Source organism: Anneissia japonica, unplaced genomic scaffold (genome assembly GCF_011630105.1).
Source record: "Anneissia japonica isolate Jap-2015-1 unplaced genomic scaffold, ASM1163010v1 scaffold287838_len146374_cov139, whole genome shotgun sequence".
In the NCBI taxonomy this organism is placed as follows: Eukaryota; Metazoa; Echinodermata; class Crinoidea; order Comatulida; family Comatulidae; genus Anneissia; species Anneissia japonica.
In genome coordinates, this window is record NW_022694573.1 from 10,850 (window position 1) to 16,389 (window position 5,540).

Consider the following 5,540-nt stretch of genomic DNA (forward strand, 5'->3'; position numbering starts at 1 on the left):
AGAGACATGTAGAGCATTGTCACTAATATGAATCTGTTGCCTCCTTTCAGCTCGTTGCCCCAGGCTAATCGTAGAGCCGGACATCTGGTGGGTGGGGAATTGCTCGGACGCCAGACGACACTTGATTTGCTTAGATATTGAAAGCGGTGCAACTACGTCCAGCTCCATTGCACAATGTGCGTTCTCACCAACGTTAACAATCGCTTGAATCTTCCCAACGGAAACTCGTTTCTCTGGCATTTTGATATACTTCTTAAATACGACCGCCAAGATTATGATAAATATAACACAAGAAACGATTAGACTTATAAGTATAGTTTGTACAGGAAGATTATTCATTTTCGGTGTTACTACTTGAGAGGAACTCACTAATACTGATGTTTTTCTAACGACTTCAGTAGCATTAGGAATAATCGAAGATGATGAATCTGCTGGACTAATGTCAATACCGTTAACATTAAGAACAATCGTTGAAGATCCTTCTGAGTTGTGCCCTCTTACCGTGCACGTAACGTGGGTACCATTCAAAGCGGTAGTGACGTTAGATATGATCAAAAATGATTTGTTGTCAATGTTAATATCATCCGTATTATCACTTGAGAATGTCCATAGATATTCTATCTGTAAATTTGTGCTGATGCTATTGTTTATTGAACACTTCAAAACTGCTTTGTCTCCTACAACTAGATGATTTATTGTTAATACGATTTGCAATCGACTTTTCACAATTATACCAATAGTGCAATTACGACACTTTGGTTCAGATTCGACTTCCAAGAAACATGTATATTCTACCATTCCTTCACTTTGCTCTAGTCCTATCGACTTAATTTCAGTTTCAAATATTCTATCATCGCCTGATTCTTTTTGAAAAGAATTGTAAATAATTGTATTCGTTGTCGAATGCTTCCAATGTAGGAAAATGGGTTTCGAATACAAGAAGAATTTACACTGTATAGTAACATTGTCTCCGACTATATAATATGGCCTGGAAGATAAGCACACGGGTACAGATAAACCTACTTTTATATCAAGTGGTTCGGATTCAAGCTCAGTCTCAATGACGATGCTGTAATTTCCACTATCAGACCTGCTCACATTAGTTATATTCATGAAAAACCAAACAAATGCATCATCACATTCAAAATAGGACGTGTGAATACGTCCTGTATCTTCCATACAACTGTTGTCCTTTTTAAAATGATATTTAGGTATTTCACATTCGCTTTTTGTTAAAAAACATTTTATCCGTAGTGTCTCCCCAACTAAAGCATACCGGTTATTGGTATTTGGACAACCAACAGAAGACGCAAATTTACAGTATATTTCACAGGAGCTGAATATTACTATTGTTAAGACGAAAATGATGCGACAAAGTAAAAGCATCTTGAGGCTACGAAGAGAGACAGACTAGAGTGTTACTTTAGTGAATCATCATACCCATACTGTGTGCTTCATTTTATTAATCTTTTGTATGGTTATACGTATTGCGGCAATTCCAATGCTTATATTGCAACTAGTAGGCCTATTTATATGCACTTTAGTTTCAGTATCGTTTACTAACTCTGTTTGGTAGCATTGTGGTATACATTAATAAATATTCAAATATTGGTAAAACAGTGCTAGAATAAAGGAAGAATTAGGTAAAGATCGTATCTGGCACAGTGGCGGCTCTAGGATATAATTTATGGGGGGGGGGGAGAGTCCCCTCCTCCCAAAACGAGATTTAAAACAAATGGGACTTCTTCTAGATGGTCGGAAATGGCACTGTCAGCCTTGGCGTAGACAGTACATACTGGGATGGGAAAACTAGGCCTTTTTTTTGGTCCGACTGCCCGACGAGCTTTAGCCGATTGGGGGGGGGGGGCTTGACCAGACCGATACTCCCCCACTGATCCGGCATAGCCATAGGGCCTATATCATTAACGAAAAAATGAACATTAAGCCCGTGATTTCTTGCTGTAAAGACGAGTGTCGGCTAGAGCTAAAAAAAAAAAAACAAAAAAACTCTGTCATCGTTACACAACTGTGAATACATAGGCTAACCTCCTTTTCACGGATCGTTGCCATTATACATAAGATACAAACAAGTAGGCATAAATAAATCAAAACAATAAAATGACAGACACAAAAGCACAGAATCGTATGACCGGACTCTGATTTTTATTAAAGCCCCATTCCTGGCAAAATTTCAGTTGTTAAGAAAAATCTAATTTTTGTATAATGTTATAAAGATTTATAAATATAATACGGAATTGCTAGTTTAACTGAATTTAGACATTCCTAAAAATGAAAAAAAATGTAAAATAAGACTGAAATTTGATTTTTTGTGTTCCACACAAAAAATAAATGCGGATGAATTTTTCATGTTTGATTTTGCGATAGGTCGTGAAAAGAAATATCGTAGGCGCCGAAAACATTAGCTTATCCAACGCTGCTAGGCTAGGCCTAGCCTTACCTCGATTTAGTTCTGTTATCACACATAAACACGGCCGACATTATATTTTCCGTTGCTAGTACTGACACTTGTAAATATAATATTTCATAGGAAATATTTCAAATTTGTTAAAAAACTGATTCTGACTGAGATTTTGACACTTAAACAAACATATCTCAGCCTAATCGAACGACCGCATTGTGCGAGATGCGAAGTACAAAAACTAATCTCATTAGAGAGGGCGCACTTTATTGACTGTATAAAGTATATATACTAGAAATTGCAAATTGCAAGTGAAGTGCTGCGAAGTACAACTGTATATAAATGTTCTTCGAACAAAATTATTTATGCGAGTCAAGTGAAAATAATGAATATAATATAATAAAAATATAACAAATAATATGAGACACGACCCATTGTCTATATTGGAACACTTCTCATTGGGTAACAAAGTCGTAATTTTTCATTTTTGTCAAAAAGTGTCTATAGTGGTGAATTATGGTTTAGGTTTTTTTTAATAAAGTTTCAAAAATGTCTATGTATGTGGAAAATGTAGTTGTTTACCAATTTTTATTTTGAAGACTGCATGGTCTAGGAAGTGTACATTTTTTTATGGGGCAAGTTTCCAAAGGCGGGTTTTCTGGGGGCGAGTTGACTGCCAAAGAGTGTTGCCAAAGTTCGAGCCAGCGTGTTATTTGATCACAAGTGCGAGACATCACAAGTGTGAGCGAGCGAGCCATGACATCACGACAATAGTAGAGACGTTAACGAGTTGTGCGAGGTATCGGCTGAGATTTGTACAATTCAAAAAACAACTATAGGTCTAATAATGAATTATTGTGATGTTAAATAGACAATGTTAGCTATCAAAGAGCGACGTTGTTTATCATTGGGACCTTCGTCCCTTCAAGGCTAGGCCTATACCATCCTAGCTAGTCTAGGCCTAGAGTAGGATAAGGCTAGCGCGACCTACGGACGTTGGTTCGAGTAGGTTAGTCTACAAACGTCGCCTAAAGTAATTGATTTTACCCGGCAGAACGAAAGAAGGAAACTCCGCTTTTCAGTCGTCTTAGGCCCTTGTTTTTTGACAAACAATGACCTTTCAGAGGTCAAATTGCTGCCAAGAACAGGGTTGCCAGACAGGCTTCACGGCCAAACACACGCCATCTCACGGCCAAATTCGGCCAAACTTTTTTCAATATCGGCCAAAATTCGGCCAGATTTTAATCCGATTAGAAGACAGTTATGTGGTTACATATGCATTTGAAATACTGCAAAAATTACAGGAAATTCAGGGGCCGTTCGTTTGAAATTGAAGAAATTCAAATAATATACACAGAACAATGTTAAACTTCTTTTAATTAATCTATCACCATAAAATACATGTATACCTGTCTCTTATACACATCTAGATGTGTATAAGAGACAGCCCTAAATCCGCTTCTGCTATTTAAAATCAGATCATTAAGATTGATCTAAATTGATTTAAATGTATTACATATAACGTACATTGTAGTCGATCTATAGCAAACATTTTAAGGTCCTGTTATTGGTCAACCCGTTTCTCTCTCTTTAATTAGAATGAATTAATTTACATAGTTAGGTAACACAAACTGGCGTTAAAACAAACCTATGAAAACTTTAATAAATACTTTTTATCTAAACTTTCTAAATTCGCTTCTGAATGTTATTGTCGCGGTACTTAAAGCAATAAATCAATGTTGCTATCAGAATTATCTTCTTCATTCTCATATGCAACCTAACTCCAGAGTCTCTGCAACACTTGCTTGAAATTGGAGGTGCCATCGGACCCGGATAAGCACATCGAGCATTTATATATGGCGCTCTACATAAAGAACACTGCAGCACCTAGGGCTATACAATTCAAGTGGACAATAATAAATCAGTTAAGTACAGTATTTAATTTATATTCAAAAGAAATTCAAAAGAGATAGAACCTCCACTAGAATGGAACATATACAAAGACACACAGTATGGTACCAACTTGCATTGAACTTCATAAAAAATATGTATTTCATCCGAACAATTTCAATTATTAAATGTAACTTATCTTTTAAATAAACTCTCTTACCTCACATCAGCTAAAGGGGGAACATAGATTAAGTGTTTAGTGAAAACAAAGGTGCATGATTCAGGGGCGGATCCATGATTTGGAAGAGGGGAGATCAAAACGTTTCCAAAAATACCCAAAATGAAAGGGGGTCCGGGGGTCCTCCCCATGGAAAATTCCCCCTTGAATCCGCCACTGTAAGGGGAATCCTTTAACGCTCAGGTGACATAGGGTTTTAAAACAAATACCGTATAGGCCTATACTCACGTATAAACGAGGATTTAAATAGCAAACTACGATCGAAAAAAGGGGGTCGTCTTAAGGCCAACTCAGACAGCGTCGGCCGACGCAGCCCGACGCGATTTGTTGTCGCGTCGGGTCTGTGTGAGTTGAACGCAGACGCGATGGTGTGCGTCGGGGGCAGTCGCGTAGTAGAATATTAAACGCGGGGGCAGTCGCGTAGTAGAATGTTAAACGTGTTTAATATTTCTCACGACGGCTCAAGACTGTCCCCGACGATAAATCGGGTCGGGCTGCGTCGGCCGACGCTGTCTGAGTTGGCCTTTATACGCACAACATTCAGATTTTAGATTTTTATATTCATGTTCGTCTTTTGTGCAGATGTTCGTCTTATGTGCGGATCGTCCGTAAATCTGGTTTTCTACTAGGCGAATTTATTCACGCGAATCCAAAGCGTCGGCTTATGCACATGCGCATTCACATTCCTATCGGAGTTTTTTGAGAAACGAAAAAATGCGCAACCAATCAGAGCTCAGGAAGCGAGCCGAATCTTTGATTCGCGCGAATAAATTCGCTTAGTGAAAAACCAGCTTAACACGCTAGCTTACTATTGCAATGAAGCAACTAAATGTTGTATCAATGAAAGCAATTTTAAATATGGGAAAATACGATTTTGGTGGTGAAGATTTAAAAACTCATAAAATGGTATTATTTGGAAGATTACCCTGTCTCTTATACACATCTAGATGTGTATAAGAGACAGATAATGCCTAGCATAGGGCTCGTGATCGA